Source organism: Salvelinus namaycush, chromosome 27, assembly GCF_016432855.1.
Source record: "Salvelinus namaycush isolate Seneca chromosome 27, SaNama_1.0, whole genome shotgun sequence".
NCBI lineage: Eukaryota > Metazoa > Chordata > Actinopteri > Salmoniformes > Salmonidae > Salvelinus > Salvelinus namaycush.
The window spans coordinates 13,476,289-13,495,612 of NC_052333.1; the positions used below are offsets into that span (position 1 = coordinate 13,476,289).

At 41.2% G+C, this 19,324-nt stretch overlaps 1 protein-coding gene across 2 annotated transcripts in view; it reads left to right on the forward strand.

Annotated features, from left to right (window-relative positions):
- The first annotated feature begins 310 nt into the window (after positions 1-310).
- Positions 311-19,324, forward strand: part of LOC120022547 (oxysterol-binding protein-related protein 3-like) — a 44,618-nt gene continuing 25,604 nt past the window's right edge. Inside the window, exon 1 of one of the 2 annotated variants that reach the window (XM_038966495.1) lies at positions 311-411. The gene's annotated coding sequence lies outside the window, so the exon portion shown is untranslated. The remainder of the gene's footprint in view (positions 412-19,324) is intronic. The other variant, XM_038966496.1, reaches the window with a different exon arrangement.

Consider the following 19,324-nt stretch of genomic DNA (forward strand, 5'->3'; position numbering starts at 1 on the left):
TTAAAAATGCAATCAAAATACTTAAAACAACAAAATATTTACAAATGTACAGGAGCCCTCTGCCTAGTCTTCCTCACCGCGCCACTGCAACAACGGAATGTTGGTCAATATACATTTATGCGAAGACTTTACGAGAACGTGAGTAGATTACCTTGAAAACAACGGTCGGATATGTTGCATGCAGTCTCCAGTTCTTAAATTACTTCAATATTTGGCCGTACCACCTGGAAATGTCTACGCTTTTTTAGTACGTCACTGCCGGTTGAGTGCCGTTTCCTCTTTTTACTCGCGAGTCATTGGACCAAAAGGCATCCCAGCCTCAGCATTCATTCACGCACACAACAAGCCATGGAGTAATACTTCCTTCAATTTGTGCTGGATTTCATTCACTGCAGTTTTCATCTCAAACGTGTAAGCGATTGTTGTATTCAATTTACTATTTAGGCATATCCAAATGTTGTTTACTTTCTGAATTGCAGCGACAGAGTTGTATATTCTCGCCTCGTCTCTTGCTTTTGTTCCCGGCATTTATTAATTTGCAACATATCCCTTTCGATATAATTACTAGTGGGTGGGACTACGTTAACTGCTTGGATCATCTTTCAAACAAGTCCAAAGGACGGAGCTCAGTTTCTGTAATGATTAATCTGTTATATTTGCAAGGAATATTTCCAAACATGGAACGTTTATCTGAACATTCTCTTTGCAATGGATCAAGTTGGCATCCTCATCAGAATTAATTTCACAATTTTTAGACATAGGCGTACTACATTGTAATTGATTAGTCTAGGCTACATTTAATTGACTAAGTTGCTTAATTTTAGTTGAATAACTTTGGATTGTATTGGCATGTCATATATACAGTGTGTATGTAGGAAGCCTAAAGACAAATTATGGGGATAGCCTGAATTTGTAAAACGCAAATTCCAACAACCAATTTGGACCATATGGTGCGCGCTGTCCTTATTGAAATATTCTCAATGGTATGAATGAACATTCCTGCTGCGCTGAGTTGCTCCTTGTAGTTCCGAGGTAGAGACTGAGAGCGAGAGAGATGTGAAAGACGAGCAGTCTTGGCGGTAAAAGGTGACCTTCGCTGTCAATTGCGGTTTTAATGACCTAGTCAGTTCCTAGTTCCGACATTTTCGACTTGCTAACTGGATATAGTTCCCTTGTTCCGAATAGCACATTAACGCTACATTAGTTACGGGACTATTTAATTAGCCTTCTCAGATGACACTTTGGTTGATTTTGGTTCGTCAGTGCCTCGTTCACATGCTAGTCGGAAGTCGAACATTTCCGACTTGTTAACGGGTTGTAGTTATACATGTGCGGCGTTCAACTAATCAGCAAGTCAAATTTCCGCGTTTCCTAGTTCAGACTGGCATATGAATGCAGTGTAGGTCTGTCTTAAATGATCAGTAACACCTTATCAGTCACTTTTCATTGAGACATGTCTAGTGCGGAAATATCCCACAGCCGGAAAGCCAATTTATGCTTGATCTGTATGTATACAGAGGCTCCGTATGGAGGGTGTGGTGCAATTGCGGAGCCTCCCGAGGCACACAGAGGCCAAATTGAGTTCTGTACCGCATCGCAGTGCGCCTCTCACATTTTGTAACAATGCTGAGTGCGCCATATAGCTCCGCATTGACCTAATTGGTTGATGGTAGGTGTGTGTGGGAGGTCCAGTATAAACACATACTCACTTCCTTGACAACCTCCTTCACAACAGTCTTGCGGAGCACAATAAGTATGAATGCCCTGACTTGTGGAGAGGCCGTATCGCAGTAAATGCTGTACGGTCACTGCAGAAGTCCGATTTACCATGCAGAGCCTTTTTATGACGCTATTCCCAAACTCGATCCTTGGGACCCAACCGGGTGCAAGTTTTGGGGTTTTGTCAGCTGATTCAAATAAAGTAATCATCAAGCTTTGATTATTTGAATCGGCTGTGTAGTGCTAGGTCAAAAACCAAAACGTGCACCCCTCCCCAGGACCGAGTTTGGGAAACACTGGCCTAATGACTCATTTCTCTTGACAGAACACCCACTGAAATGCTGCTAAATTTGAACACCCTTTTGATTGTGGTTTCCTTGACTAATGTAGGCCTATAGATTAGTCATTCCAACTCTGTGAGCTCTAAATAAATAACTGTCCAGTGAAAATCTCACTGTTAACTCGTAGCCAAATAATGTTGACTTGTCCTTTATTCGTGTTTGTGTGCAAAGCATAAATTATAGAAGAAAAAAAAAAACACCTCAAGCTTGAATCTCAAGCAGGCTGTTTAAAAAAAAATGCTTGCTGTTTCCTCATACAGTGGCTATTAGAAAGTATTCACACCTCTTAACTTTTTCCACATTTTGTTGTTACAGCCTGAATTTAAAATTGATAAAATGTAGCTTTTTTTGTTCACTGGCCTACACATAAACCCCATAATTTAAAAGGGGAATTATGGTTATTGAAATGTTTACAAATTACTTAAACAACGCTGAAATGTCTTGAGTCAATAAGCAATATGGCAAAGCCTAAATAAATTCAGGAACAAGTCACAGAGTAAGCTGCATGGACATAATCTCTGTACCCCTCACATACAATTATCTGTAAGGTCCCTCAGTCAAGCTGTGAATTTCAAACTGATTCAACCACCAATTCCTTGCAAAAAAGGGAACCTATTGGTAGATGGGTAAAAATAATAATAAAAGCAGACATTGAATATCCCTTTGAGCATGCTGATGTTTTTAATTACACTTTGGATGGTGTATCAATACACTTAGTGACTACAAAGATACATGTGTCCTTCCTGACTGTTGCCTGAGAGGAAGGAAACCACTCAGGGATTTCACCATGAGGCCAATGGTGACTTTAAAACAGTTACAGAGTATAATGGCTGTGATAGGAGAGATGCTGAAGTTGCTGGATATTGGTGGAAACTGGAACATGCTGTCGTACGCGTCGATCCAGAACATCCCAAACATGCTCAATGGGTGACATGACTGAATATGCAGGCCATTTTCAGCTTCCAGGAATTGTGTACAAATGCTTGTGACAAGGGGCAGTGCATTGGCGGATGAATGGCACGACAATGGTACTCAAGATCTCGTCACGGTATCTCTGTGCATTCAAATTGCCATCGATAAAATGCAATTGTGTTCGTTGTCCGTAGCTTATGCCTGCACATACCATAACCCCGCCGACACCATGGGGAACTCTGTTCACAACATTGACATCAGCAAACCGCTCGCCCACACAACGCCATACACGCTGTCTGCCATCTGCTCGGTACAGTTGAAACCGGGATAAATCTGTGAAGAGCACACTTCTCCAGCGTGCCAGTGCCCATCGAAGGTGAGAATTTTCTCACTGAAGTCGGTTACAATGCCGAACTGCAGTCAGGTCAAGACCCTGGTGAGGATGATGAGCACGTAGATGAGCTTCACTGAGACTGTCAGAAACAGTTTGTGCAGAAATTCTTTGGTTGTGCAAACCTACAGTTTCATCAGCTGTCTGGGTGGCTGGTCTCAGACGATCCCGCAGGTGAAGATGCCGGATGTGCTATTGTCCCCAGTACATGGTGCACCTGTGCAATGATAATGCTGTTTAATCAGCTTCTTGATATACCACACCTGTCAGGAGGATGGATTATCTTGGCAAATGAGAAATGCTCACTAATAGGGATGTAAACAAATTTGTGCACAAAATCTGAGCAAGATATGTGCTTTTTGTGCATATGGAAAATTTCTGGGATCTTTTATTTCAGCTCATGAAACATGGGACCAACACTTTACATTCTATTTTTGTTCAGTGTACTTGAAAAACTATGGCAAGACCTGAATGGTTGTCTAGCAATGATCAACAACCAATTGGACAGAGCTTAAAGAATTTTGAAAAGAATGTGCAAATGTTGCACAATCCAGGTGTGGAAAGCTCTTAGACTTATATATTTCTGTATTTAACTTTCAATAAATGTAACTCGTTTCAGGAAATTAAGCGTATGTCACGCGTCACTACTTCACAGGAGAGGCATTTGAACGTAATTTTTTTTTTTTAAATCACTTTTTTTGTCAGATGCTTTCTGGAACATGTGAACTTACAAGTTTAATTAAGGCACATGAATGCCATCTGTAAATATGAATAAAATTGTTCAATTAGGAGCCTAGTTTTAGCCATGGAAAAAGTCAGGAACCTTCCCACTAGCCATGATTGGCTGAGATAATGGCTAGGCTGGACATGCCAAGAGAAGATCTCGGATTGGTCTGCCTTGTAGCGTGCTTCTGTCTAGAAAATGAGCTGCTCAATATGTGTAGTTAATCCTTTCTAATGCAGATTTTTTTATATACAATTGAAGTTGGAAGTTTACATACACTTAGGTTGGAGTCATTAAAACCCGTTTTTCAACCACTCCACAAATTTCTTGTTAACAAACAACAGTTTTGGCAAGTCGGTTAGGACATCTACTTTGTGCATGACACAAGTCATTTTTCCAACAATTGTTTACAGACAGATTATTTCACTTATAATTCACTGTATCACAATTCCAGTGGGTCAGAAGTTTACATACACTAAGTTTGACTGTGCCTTTAAACAGCTTGGAAAATTATGGAATATTATGTCATGGCTTCAGAAGCTTCTGATAGGCTAATTGACATCATGAGGCAGGAAAACTACGTGGATATATTGAAGCAACATCTCAAGACATCAGTCGGGAAGTTAAAGCTTGGTCGCAAATGGTTCTTCCATGTTGACAATGACCGCAAGCATACTTCCAAAGTTGTGGCCAAATGGCTTAAGGACAACAAAGTCAGTGGCCATCACAAAGCCCTGACCTCAATCCCATATAAAATTTGTGGGCAGAACTGAAAAAGCATGTGTGAGAAAGGAGGCCTATAAACCTGACTCAATTACACCAGCTCTGTCAGGTGGAATGGGCCAAAATTCACCCAACTTATTGTGGGAAGCTTGTGGAAGGCTACCTAAACATTTGACCCAAGATAAACAATTTAAAGGCAATGCTACCAAATACTAATTGAGTGTATGTTAACTTCTGACCCACTGGGAATGTGATGAAAGAAATAAAAGCTGAAATAAATCATTCTCTCTACTATTATTCTGACATTTCACATTCTTAAAATAAAGTGGCGATCCTAACTGACCTAAGACAGGGACTTTTTACTAGGATTAAATGTCAGGAATTGTGAAAAACTGAGTTAAAATGTATTTGGCTAAGGTGTATGTAAACTTCTGACTTCAACTGTATATATCATGAAGAACTTAGTGTTGCTGATGCTCTCCACTTTCTGGAAGACCAAGCTTTGAAATCAGTGGAATGCCTGGTGGAAGCAGAGTATGATTGCTAAGGAGGTGGAGAAAATTCTGGCATTTGATTGCAAATATGCGGAGGGAGTCAAAGAGAAACAGAAGGCTGTTGTATAAAACACCTGTCTCTGGATTAGCTACAACTTTAACAATTTTCTCAGAGCCATTTGCATTGCTAGTTATAGCCTAATGTTAGCTAGCTAGCTAACATTGAACCTAGTTGGTTAGCTTTAGCTACCTTCACTTTCATGCAGGGTAGTAACATTGTGAGTTGGGATTATGGTTCATTGCTTAGCTAGCTAGCTAGCTAGCTATATGTCTAAACAAAAGACTCCATGTGCAAGTAACTATTTCACTGTACTCTTTACACCTTATGTATCCTGTGCATGTGACAAATACACTTAGATTGTAATTGATTTAGTGTGTGTTTATCAGAAACGTTAATGTGAAGAACAACATGACCTGCTCAAATATCAAATTAGGATATAACGTTAGGCCAACGAGACAGTGTCCAAGTTCTAAAATTCTCAGGTAGAATGCCCTGCTTTTATTTATTAACACTAACAATCATAAGCTATTTCCTGTAATTAGCTCACCATTTAACTTGTTAATAGTCCTCTTGTTGTGAGTTAATTTACTGTTTATAATGAATACAAATTAGCTAAAGATTTAAGATGTTGTCAGCTATGATATGGTCATTATTTGAACTGGCTAGCCAGAAGTTGTTTTTAGTTCAAATCAAAATCAAATCAAAGTTTATTTGTCATGTGCGCCAAATACAACAGGTGTAGACCTTACAGTGAAATGCTTACTAACCAATAGTGCGAAAAAAAGGTGTGTGTGTGTAGGTAAGTAAAGAAATACAACAACAGTAAAAAGACATTTGAAAATAACAGTAGCAAGGCTATACACAGACGCCGGTTAGTCAGGCTTATTTTTTTAAATATATATATATTTCTTAACCCCTTTTTTCTCCCCAATTTCGTGGTATCCAATTGGTAGTAGTTACAGTCTTGTCTCATCGCTGCAACTCCCGTACGGACTCGGGAGAGGCGAAGGTCGAGAGCCATGCGTCCTCCGAAACACAACCCAACCTAGCCTGGTTAATATTGCCTGCTAACCTGGATTTCTTTTAGCTAAATATGCAGGTTTAAAAATATATACTTCTGTGTATTGATTTTAAGAAAGGCATTGATGTTTATGGTTAGGTACACGTTGGAGCAACGACAGTCCTTTTTCGCGAATGCGCACTGCATCGATTATATGCAACGCAGGACACGCTAGATAAACTAGTAATATCATCAACCATGTGTAGTTATAACTAGTGACTATAATTGATTGATTGATTGTTTTTTATAAGATAAGTTTAATGCTAGCTAGCAACTTACCTTGGCTTCTTACTGCATTCGCTCCTCGTGAGGCAGGTGGTTAGAGCGTTGGACTAGTTAACCGTAAGGTTGCAAGATTGAATCCCTGAGCTGACAAGGTAAAAATCTGTCGTTCTGCCCCTGAACAAGGCAGTTAACCCACCGTTCCTAGGCCGTCATTGAAAATAAGAATGTGTTTTTAACTGACTTGCCTAGTTAAATAAAGGTGTAAAAAAAGAAAAAAGAAATCGGCATCCAAAATTACCGATTTCCGATTGTTATGAAAACTTGAAATCAGCCCTAATTAATCGGCCATTCCGATTAATCGGTCGACCTCTAGTACGTACAGTCACTGTGGGGACAACGTCCTCGATGCACTTATTGATAAAGCCAGTGACTGATGTGGTGTATTCCTCAATGTCATCGGAACAATCCCAGAACATGTTCTAGTCTGTGATAGCAAAACAGTCCTGTAGTTTAGCATCTATTTCATCTGACCACTATTTGATAGACCGAGTCACTGGTGCTTCCTGCTTTAATTTTTGATCGTAAGCAGAAATCAGGATAGAGTTGTGGTCGGATTTACAAAATGGAGGGCGAGGGAGAGCTTTGTACGTGTCTCTGTGTGTGGAGTACAGGTGATCTATAATTTTTTCCCTCTGGTTGCACATTTAACATGTTGATAGAAATTTGGTAGAACTGATTTAAGTTTCCCTGCATTAAAGTCTCCAGCCACTAGGAGCGCCCCCTCTGGGTGAGTGGTTTCCTGTTTGCTTATTTCCTTATACAGCTGACTGAGTGCAGTCTTAGTGCCAGCATCTGTTTGTGGTGGTAAATAAACAGCCACGAAAAGTATAGCTGAGAACTCTCTAGGCAAGTAGAGGGGCCTGCAATTTATCACAATATACTCTACTTCAGGTGAGCAAAATCTAGAGACTTCCTTAGATTTCGTGCACCAGCTGTTGTTTACAAATATGCCCGGACCGGCCCCCCCCCTCGTCTTACTGTGCTGTTCTATCCTGCCGGTGCAGCGTATATCCCGCTAGCTGAATATCCATGTCGTCATTCAGCCACGATTCCGTGAAACATAGGATATACAGTTTTTGATGGCCCGTTGGTAGGATATTCGTGATCGTACCTCGTCCAATGATTGAACGTTGGCGAGTAATATTGACGGTAACGGCAGCTTTCCTACTCGCCTTCTGCGGGTCCTGACGAGGCATCCGGCTCTTCGTCCTCTGTACCTGCGTCGCTTCCTCTTGCGAATAACTGGGATGTCGGCCCTGCCGGGTGTTTGGAGAATATCATGTGAGTCTTGCTTGTTGTTGAAAAAATCTTAGTCTAATCCGAGGTGAGTGATCACTGTCCTGATATCCAGAAGCTCTTTTCTGCTGTAAGATACGGTTGCAGAAACATTATGTACAAAATAAGTTACAAATAACGTGAAAAAAAACACATAATAGCACAATTGGTTGGGCGCCCGTAAAACTGCTGCCATTTCTTCTGGTGACATTTTAAGGCTAGTTGCCTGGTTTGCTAGATTGACGTAAACTTAATTCAGGTTTAAACGGATGTTTTGCTATTTTGGACCACAAGGCTGCTGATGTCATGCAAACTGTCGTTTTTGTGTTTATACTTTTTCACAAGGACAAGTTTGATGTCGGACGACAATAGAATGTTCATGATGTCACTGCAACAACTGTCTACAGACATGTCGATAGACGTAGTATAAACCAGCCTTTATATCTTTGGTTGTTTAGTACACTACCGTACTCACTCTGTTTAGCACGTTGCCTCGTGAATCTGTAAAGAGATGGGTGTGGGAGAGCGTGAATAATGCTGAATGAGTGTAGACAAAGAGCGCTCCAATAGGTGTACCAAAACATTCAAGGACCATTTTCTCAAAAGTGGGGCTACAAGTTTAGCAACTTTCAAAGCATAATTGCTTTCCTGTTGTTCCTTAACTGTAGTGTATTATATAACATTTTCTAGCTCAGTCTCTACTTTTATCCAATGTAAAAAAAAAAAAAAAAATTCAAATGTTGCCACATAAGATCGAGTCGGTCAGTCACAAATTAGCAATAAATTCTAAAAACGTGTTGCCAATTTGTCATTATGGGGTATTGTGTTTTTAGATGGAGCGGGGTGTATTTAATCCATTTTTAATTCAGGCTGTAACACAACAAAATGTGGAATAAGTCAAGGGGAATGAATACTTTCTGAAGGCTCTATAATATAAGGTGACATCAGGTTGGCTCATTGGATGAGCTGGCCAATCAGCCATTTACTGAATATTGAATATTTCTAATGACCGGTATACTCCCACACGTTCTGTTTTTGGGGTATGCCCACACCATTCAATCAGGGAAAAAAGCTGCGGAAGATGATTGGGGGTGGGGCTGCTGCACTATAGACGGCTATATCGGTCTGCTAATACAGGCCTAGTAAAGGCCCTCTGCTTTTGTGAAAAACTTCAATTTTGTTTTTATCAACCAACAAAAGATGATGTTTTTACAGGGGGTGCTGCAGCACCCTAATTCCTGCGGCTGGATGTGACCGTTGTTCTTAATGTTTAGACTGCCATTTAAAAAAAATATATGTTTAAAGGATAAGAAAAATTATCAAAAGACAGGAGTTCAGATATGGTCCTGCGTATGACCCAATGATGTATATAAACCATTGGTATGACCGCTACGAGGGCAATGCAGTTCAGTGTAACGCAGTCTTGGCTACCTAATAGACAATGCTCACTTTACGACAGTCCCCCATCCACTCAGCAACGATGGTACTTAATGCCGTTTTCAGGTTCTCTGTGGTGTCCCTCTCCTCCATGTTGTCAGTACATGGGACTTAATGTTTTACTTCTCATCTAGGTGAAGGCTCGTTGCAGTGATGTATGACGGTGTATTCATAGACACATTTTTTGTTTACACCACGTATGGTGTTTGAGAACTCGTGCTTTGTACTTGCAGAGCAATCATTGTACAGTTTCTCCATCCAGGCCGTCGCGGTTATTCAACATGGCATCTTGTAGTCTGAGTTCTAGATATACCATCAGGAGCAGTGAAGCTGACATCCTCTACCATTGACAATGTCTGCATATCAACTGCAATCATTTCTGTTATCAGCGCTGTGATTTCCTCACTCTGCCCTTTATCGCACTGCTGCCAGCAATGGGTTGGGATTCCCTTTCAGATGGTTAAGCATTGCACCTGTACTGCCTCTGTAGCTCAATTCCACCTTGCAAAAGTTTGTATATATTTCACCACCACCTCACGACTTCTCAAAGTATTTCCATACAGGACTTCGCTGCTGTCGCTTCCCTGTCTCTCACTCTCTGCCATTTGTCCAACTGTCAACAACGATGTGCGGAGCGCTTTATATCCGTGACAAATAACTTTAAAGATTCATATCTCCTCCTCCTAACGTTACTGAATTGATGCATTAGGTATTTGTTAATAAAAATAGTTCCCCTTGATGATAACTAGGACCTGTTAGTGGTAGTGTTGTGATAAAGTTTTTGTTTAGGGATTTTTTCTAAACATTAACGATCCCAATGTCGTTTAAACGTTCACATCCCTACTTTTTAACGTACTTAATAAAACATGTTTTGGAAGGAACTTTTTCACTTATATTGTAATTATATGTCATATTTCATAGAAATCTGGAAACACTGGACCGTTACTTTAAATCCAGCTACACTGAGAGAAAGAGAAATCCCGTTTGTCAGTAACAGCCCGGTACTATAAATAGACCCATGTTTTATGCCCTCAGATTTTCCTTGAAGCCCAAACAAACGGAATACATCCCCTCCCATGCAGTCGGTCGTTTCCATGGCAACCCTGTATGGCGTGAGGGTTGGCTTCTTTCTGTATGTCTCAGCTTAGCCGATAGAGAGTAATATAGTAGAGTGGTTATTCATTGAGTTTCATAACATGGCTTGTTCTAAATTCGGTCCCTCAAATTATGGGTACATAAGTCTGGCCCTGTCTCTCAGGTTGGTGTGTCTGAGCGAGAGAGCGATATTTCTCCTGATCCTTTCTAACAGGCATAGCATATTTGTGGTGCATTGGAATGACAGCAGAATGAGAAGTCTAGCCTGACCAGTCAGACAGGTAGCTATACACTTCCTAACTAGTGATTGGGGGGGGTCGATTTATTATTTTGGGATGATAGCATTAGCTAGCGCTTCCATTTTCTTTGTAAATAGTGAGCCAACATGTTTTCTCGTGCTCTCTCGTCTCTCTGCAGCTGACATAGTGAGCAATATGTTTGGAACATCAAATCGCAGTATCGAATCGCAATACATATCGTATCTGCTCCTAAGTATTGTGATAATATTGTATCATGAGGTCCCTGGCAATTCCCAGCCCTATTCCTGACCCAGACTCAACAGCCTTGGTTTCTCTAATGACTGCCTCGCCTGGTTCACTAACTACTTCTCAGAGTTCAGTGTGTCAAATCGGAGGGCCTGTTGTCCGGACCTCTGGCAGTCTCTATGGGGGTGCCACAGGGTTCAGTTCTCAGGCCGACTCTTTTCTCTGTATATATCAATGATATCGCTCTTGCTGCGGGTGATTCCCTGATCCACCTCTACGCAGACGATACCATTCTGTATAAATCTGGCCCTTCTTTGGACACTGTTTTAACAAACCTCCAAACGAGCTTCAATGCCATACAACACTCCTTCAATGGCCTCCAACTGCTCTTAAATGCTAGTAAAACGAAATGCATGCTCTTCAACCGATTGCTGCCCGCCCGCCCGACTAGCATCACTACTCTGGACGGTTCTGACTTAGAATATGTGGACAACTATAAATACCTAGGTGTCTGGCTAGACTGTAAACTCTCCTTGCAGACTCACATTAAGCATCGCCAATCCAAAGTTATATCTAGAATCGGCTTCCTATTTCGCAACAAAGCCTCCTTCACTCATGCTGCTAAACATACCATCGTAAAACTGACTATCCTACCGATCCTTGACTTCTGCGATGGCATTTACAAAATAGCCTCCAACACTCTACTCAGCAAACTGCATCCAGTTTGCTATCACAGTGCCATCCCTTTTTGTCACCAAAGCACCATATACTACCCACCACTGCGACCTGTATGCTCTCATTGGCTGGTCCCCGCTACATATTCGTCACCAAACCCACTGGCTCCAGGTCATCTATAAGTCTTTGCTAGGTAAAGCTCCGCCTTAGTTCAGCTCACTGGTCACCATGGCAACACCCACCAGTAGCACGCGTTCCAGCAGGTATATTTCACTGGTCATCCCCAAAGCCAACACCTCCTTTGGCCGCCTTTCCTTCCAGTTCTCTGCTGCCAATGACTGGAACGAATTGCAAAAATCACTGAAGTTGGAGACTTATATCTCCCTCTCTAACTTTAAGCGTCAGCTGTCAGAGCAGCTTACCGATCGCTGCAGCTGTACACAGTCCATCTGTAAATAGCCCATCCAACCAACTACCTACCTCATCCCCATATTTGTTTTTGTTTTTCTGCTCTTTTGCACACCAGTATTTCTACTTGCACATCCTCATCTGCACATATATCACTCCAGTGTAAATTGCTAAATTGTAATTACTTCACTACTATTGGTCTATATATTGCCTTACCTCCTTACTTCATTTGCACACACTGTATACATATTTTTCTATTGTGTTATTGACTGTACGTTTGTTTATTTGTAACTCTGTGTTTGTGTCGCACTGCTTTGCTTTATCTTGGCCAGGTCGCAGTTGTAAATGAGAACTTGTTCTCAACTGGCCTACCTGGTTAAATAAAGGTGAAATAAAAATCAGGGTAAACAACCACAGCTGTCATCCCTTAGAATTAGAATGAATGGATATAGCTGTACTATTCTAATTATGAACCAGGGCTCTTTGGCAGATCAAAGCTGTTCGGATCTGTTGGTGGCAGGGCTACAGATGATGTCAAGGAAATATGCCGATAGGAGGAAGAGTTACAGATGGTCCGCTTGGCTTCTGTAATACAGAGATTGTGGGGCTCTTTGACTGATCTTTTTTTCACAAATTGGTATTTTGACCAATCAGATCAGCTCTGAAAAAGATCTGATGTGATTGGTCCAAAGACCAATTAGTGGAAAAAATATATGAACTGGGCTGCCTGTGTAAACGCAGCCATTCTCTCGATCATTAACAGAGATGGTTGAGCTTTTATTTTAGTCTAATGCATTTATTGAAAAGCATCATCTAGCTAGAGATGACCCATCCAAGGTTCTACTCTGGAAACCCTGGCTGCTGTCATAGTAACGGTTTGTCATTGGGTGTTTTTTATAATGAGCGTTTTCTTATGCATTAAACATTGGGGCAGAGGTTTTCACTTTTCCCTACCACTTCCTTATCTGAAATCTCAGAAAGATGATTGGCCTGCACATGTTGTAAAACACTGTCGTAACTCTACCTCCTCAGAGGCGATAAAGGTCATTGCATTGGCTTAGTACATGTCCTCTTGGAATTTGGTAGAACATTTAACGTTAGCTAGCAACTGATGGGAGTAGGCAGTTGCCTCTGTGGAGGACTGTTATGGAGGACTGCTATCCCAGGGGGCCGAGCGAGTAGTAGCCGATTTGCTGCTGGAGAGAGTTAGTCACTGATCCTACATCAGTGCCAAGGCCAGCACTAATATCTATACAGTGTCACCTCAGGTAGATTCTCCAAGCGTTCCAGAATCCAAGACATTGGATGTACAGAACTGACACGTCTACACTACAACTGTGACTGGTTTGCTCAGTTCATTCTATTTCTATCTGAAGCGTTTCGGGATAGCATGCCAAATGAACACTCCCTTCCCCATCTTAATCAGGGAGATTGTTGTGTAAATGGAAATGTCCTTGTATGGCCCTGAGCTACCTGGCTGACTGGTTTTGCATAGCAGGGATGCCTTTGCCCTGTCAACTCTGTGACGTGTCAGAAGAAACACTATGGGGATTTATGAAGCTTTTTTTATTGTAAAATAAAATCACTTATATATCCTCAGTGTTTCTCGTGACAGTAGCTTTGACCATGTCATAACTTCAACCAGGTCATTTTACAAGGTGTAATAGCTTTAATCATTGACTTGGTTACATAAGACACAAGGCCACCCTAGAACTTCCAGTGCCGAACCAGACACGCCTCAAGGAGTGTACAGTACTTAGCAAATAGCTGAGGTAAATAAGTTGTTATTTTCTGTTGTCAAGGTTCTGTAGAGCACAATGAAGACTGTGCTCTGGAATCTAGGTCTACCTGTTACTATTAGCAACCTTTTGTGTTGAGGTATTCAACCCAGTTCTACTGCAATTAACTAGCCTGGAAATCCATACTGTTTCGCTTCATTTTCTTTTCGGTTTCAGTTCACTAATAAGAGTGGAGTGGTATTGGTGTGGTAAATGATGTGGTACTGTGTTTTGGTGTTCCTCTTCCTCCCAGTATCACCCTCACTCTGTCTGACTCAGTGTTTCTTCAGTATCTATGGAACCTGTTGGAGGGTAACAATGCTGCTGGATATAGTTCAGTGAATTTGGAGAAGGGTTTCACTTTTTTCTGTGTAGAAGGTGTGTACACTGACACAGCTTTTTAATGGGAAGTGTTGTGATAGTGTTTCTGTTCAGCAGGCCTGAAGCAGTTTCAAAGTATTCTGCCATAGTAAAGGGTATCCATGCAGTGTAAGAATCTATTCTGATATATCAAATCTCAGTGGTTACCTCGCAAATGGCACCCTAATCTATCTAGAGAGAAATTGCATGACTGTGGGCTCGATTTTATACACCTGTCAGCAACGGGTGTGGCTGAAATAGCCAAATCCACTAATTTGAAGGGATGTCCACATACCTTTTGTGCATGTATAGTGTATATATCTAGGGAGTTTTTCTTAGCCACCGTGATTCTACATCTGCAGTACTTGCTGTTTGGGGTTTTAGGCTGGGTTTCTGTATAGCAATTTGTGACATCGGCTGATGTTTAAAGGGCTTTATAAATACATTTGATTAATCGATAGGGGAACCAGACAGTATACACTGACACACACACAGAACACTCTATAGAGCTTTTGGAGGAACTAGACAGCATGTTGAGGAAAATTCTGCTGCATACACAGACACAAATGCATTCATCCACACATGCATTTACCCCATAGGCACTCAAACAGAACATTCCATAGTATTCACTCTATAGCAGTGGTTCTCTACTCCGGTCCTCCAGTAACCTCAACAGTACATATTTTTGGGGGGCCCCAGACGAGCACACCTGATTCTACTTGTCAACTAAATAGGGCTGACCCCAATTAGTCGACTGGTCGATTGTTTGATCGATAGACTGTTGAGTAGTTGAGCAGTAGCATATGTGGCTCAGTTGGTAGAGCATGGCACTTGCAACCCCAGGGTTGTGGGTTCGATTCCTACAGGGGACCAGTATGAAAATGTATGAACTCACTATTGTACGTCGCTCTGGATATGAGTTCTGCTAAATTATTATTTTATTTTTATATACAGTGCCTTCGGAAAGTATTCAGACCTCTTGACTTTTTCCACATTTTGTTACGTTACAGCCTTATTCTAAAAATGATTAAATAGTTGTTTCCCCCTCATCAATCTACACACAATACCCCACAATGACAAAGCAAAAACTTATTTTTTTTTAAATTGTTGCTAATTTATTTAAAAAAAAATTAAACTATTACATTTACATAAGTATTCAGACCCTTGACTCAGTACTTTGTTGAAGCACCTTTGGCAGTGATTACAGCCTCAAGTCTTCTTGGGTATGACGCTACAAGCTTGCAACACCTGTATTTGGGGAGTTTTTCCCATTCTTCTCTGCAGATCCTCTCAAGCTCTGTCAGGTTGGATGGGGAGCTATTTTCAGGTTCAAGTCAGGGCTCTAGGCCTCAAGAACATTGAGACTTGTCCTTAAGCCACTCCTGTGTTGTCTTGGCTGTGTGCTTGTCCTGTGAGCACTCTGGACCAGGTTTTCATCAAGGATCTCTGTACTTTGCTCCGTTCATCTTTGCCTCGATCCTAACTAGTCTCCCAATCCCTGCCTCTGAAAAACATCCCCACATCAGGATGCTGCCACCACCATGCTTCACCGTAGGGATGGTGGCAGGTTTCCTCCAGACGTGTCGCTCGGCATTCAGGCCAAAGAGTTCAATCTTGGTTTCATCAGACCAGAGAATCTTGTTTCTCATGGTCTGAGAGTCCTTTAGGTGCCTTTTGGCAAACTCCAAGCGGGCTGAGGAGTGTCTTCCATCTGGCCACTCTACCATAAAGGCCTGATTGTTGGAGTGCTGCTGAGATGGGAGAACCTTCCAGAAGGGCAACCATCTCCACAGAGGAACTCAGTCACTCTGTTAGAGCTCCAATCGGGTGCTTGGTCAGCTCCCTGACCAAGGCCCTTCAACCCCAATTGCTCAGTTTAGTCGGGCGGACAGCTTTAGGAAGAGTCTTTGGAACCACAAACGTCTTCCATTTAAAGATGGAAGCCACTGTGTTCTTGGGGAACTTCAATGCTGCAGAAAGGTTTTGGTACCCTTCCCCACATCTGTGCCTCGACACAATCCAGTCTCGGAGCTCTACGGTCAATTCCTTCGACTTTATGGCTTGGTTTTTGCTGTGACATGCACTGTCAACTGTGGGACCTTATATAGACAGGCATGTGCATTTGTATATCATGTCAAATCAATTGAATTTACCACAGGTGGACTCCAATCAAGTTGTAGAAACATCTCAAGGATGATCAATGGAAACAGGATGCACTTGAGCTCAATTTCGAGTCGCATAGCAAAGGGTCTGAATACTTATGTAAATTAGGTATTTTTGTTTTTAATAAATTTGCTAGCATTTCTACAAACCTGTTTTTTGTTTTGTCATCAAAAAAGTGTTGAACACTGCACACTCAATGTATGTCATGGAAAGAGCAGGCGTTCCTTATGTTTTGTACACCCAGTATGTGTGTGTGTGTGTAATACATATAGATAGATCTATATCACACACATGCTCAAAGTTGTTGGTACCCTTACAGTTCATTGGAATAATGCTTCATTCCTCCTGAAAAGTGGTGAAATTAAAAGCTATTTTATCATGTATACTTGCATGCCTTTGGTATGTCATAGAATAAAGCAGAGAAGCTGTGAAAAGAGATTAATTATTGCTTATTCTACAAAGATATTCTAAAATGGCCTGGACACATTTGTTGGTACCCCTTAGAAAATATAATAAATAATTGGATTATAGTGATATTTCAAAGAAATTAGTTTATTTTAATTAGTATCACACATCTCCAATTTTGTAATCAGTCATTCAGCCTATTTAAATGGAGTAAAGTAGCCACTGTGCTGTTTGGTATCATTGTGTGCACCACACTGAACATGGACCAGAGAAAGCAAAGGAGACATTTGTCTGAGGACATCAGAAAGAAAATAATAGACAAGCATGGTAAAGGTAAAGGCTACAAGACCATCTTCAAGCAGCTTGATGTTCCTGTGACAACAGTTGCAAATATTATTATGAAGTTAAGGTCCATGGAACTGCAGCCAACCTCCCTGGGCGCGGCCGCAAGAGGAAAATTGACCCCAGATTGAACAGAAGGATAGTGTGAATGGTAGAAAGAACCAAGGATAACTGCCAAAGAGATACAAGCTGAACTCCGAGGTGAAGGTATGTCAGTTTCTGATCGCACCTTCCGTCGCTTTTTGAGCGAAAGTGGGTTCCATGGAAGAAGACCCAGGAGGACATAAAAAAGCCAGACTGGAATTTGGTAAAATACATATTGACAAGCCACAATCCTTCTGGGAGAATGTCCTTTAGACAGATGAGTCACAACTGGAGCTTTTTTGGCAAGTCACATCAGCTCTATGTTCACAGACGAAAAAGTGAAGCTTTCAAAGAACATGTTGTTCTTTCAAAGAACAACATACCTACAGCGAAACATGGAGGAGGCTGGGTTATGTTCTGGGGCTGCTTTGCTGTGCCTGGCACAGGGTGCCTTAAATCTGTGCAGGGAACAATGAAATCTCAAGACCATCAAGGCATTCTGAAGCGAAATGTACTGCCCAGTGTCAGAAAGCTCTGACTCAGTCGCAGGTCATGGGTCCTCCAACAGGATAATGACTCAACACAGCTAAACGCGCCAAAGAATGGATAATAACAAAATATTGGACTATTTTGAAGTGGCCTTCTATGAGTCCTGATCTGAATCCTATCGAACATCTATGGAAAGAGCTGAAACTTGCAGTCTGGAGAAGGCACCCATCAATCCTGAGACAGCTGGAGCAGTTTGCTCAGGAAGAGTGGGCCAAACTACCTGTTAACAGGTGCAGAAGTCTCATTTGAGAGCTACAGAAAACGTTTGATTGCAGTGATTGCCTCAAGGTTGTTTAACAAAATATTAGGTTATGGGTCCCATTTTTGTCCATGCCATTTTCATTTGTTTTATTATTTACAATATGTTGAGTATCCCATATTTTAATAGAAATCAATGGTGGATGCCAATTACTTGGTCAGTTTCAAGTTATTTCAGAGACCATTGTGCATTCTTCATTTTTATGGAGGGGTACCAACAAATTTGTGTGTGTGTACCAGTCAAAAGTTTGGACACCTACTCATTCCAGGTTTTTTCTTTATTTTTACTATTTTCTACATTGTAGAATAATAGTGATGACAGCAAAACGATGAAATAACACATATGGAATCATGTAGTAACCAAAAAAGTGTTAAACAAATCTAAATATATTTGAAATTATTCAAAGTAGCCACCCTTTGCCTTGATTACAGCTTTGCACATGCTTGGCTTTATCTCAACCTGCTTCACAGGATTGTCACCTGGAATGCATTTCAATTAACAGGTGTGCCTTATTATAAATTAATTTGTGGATATTTTTTCCTTCTCAATGTGTTTTAGCCAATCAGTTGTGTTGTGACAAGGTAGGGGTGGTATACAGAAGATGGCCCTATTTGGTAAAGGACCAAGGACATATTTCAATTCTTTTTAATACATTTGCAAAAATTTCGAAACCTGTTTTCGCTTTAACATTATGTGGTATTGTGTGTAGAAAAAAATAAAATCAATTTTAGAATGAGGCTGTAAAGTAACAAAGTGGAAAAGGGGAAGGGGTCTGAGTACTTTCCGAATGCACTGTAGGCCCATAGGCTACCTAGCCTTCGCGCAAATGTAGGCATATAAATGTGCCCATTTGGGGATCTGATAGTATTTCTGATTTGGCTTAACGCACCACCACTAATGAGCTGTGGAGCTTCTCAAAGTAATGTTCTCTTCACCTCAAACAGCAAGCAAACAAAGTCTGTTTTTACATCTGAGAAGGACAATAGTTCCTCAATGTATTTTAAAATCTTTCCAGCTCTCTCCCTTTCAATAACCACTCCGTGCTTGACTTAGACTGAAATAGGTTCTGCTACTCATTTTGGGTGCTGGTACTGTTTTTATATTTAGGTACAGAAGATCCACAATACTTTTGAGCTAATATTCTATGAGGAACAGGAGCTCAAGCAGTAGAACATTTTAAGGTGCTGGCACTCAGCTCTGCTGCGCTCCTGCCCAAGTCAAGCAATGCTTCTTATCCCTTGCGCAAATAACCTACAGCTGTGTCTGTCCCGAGCTCGCTGGCGGGGAAACTCTGAGGGC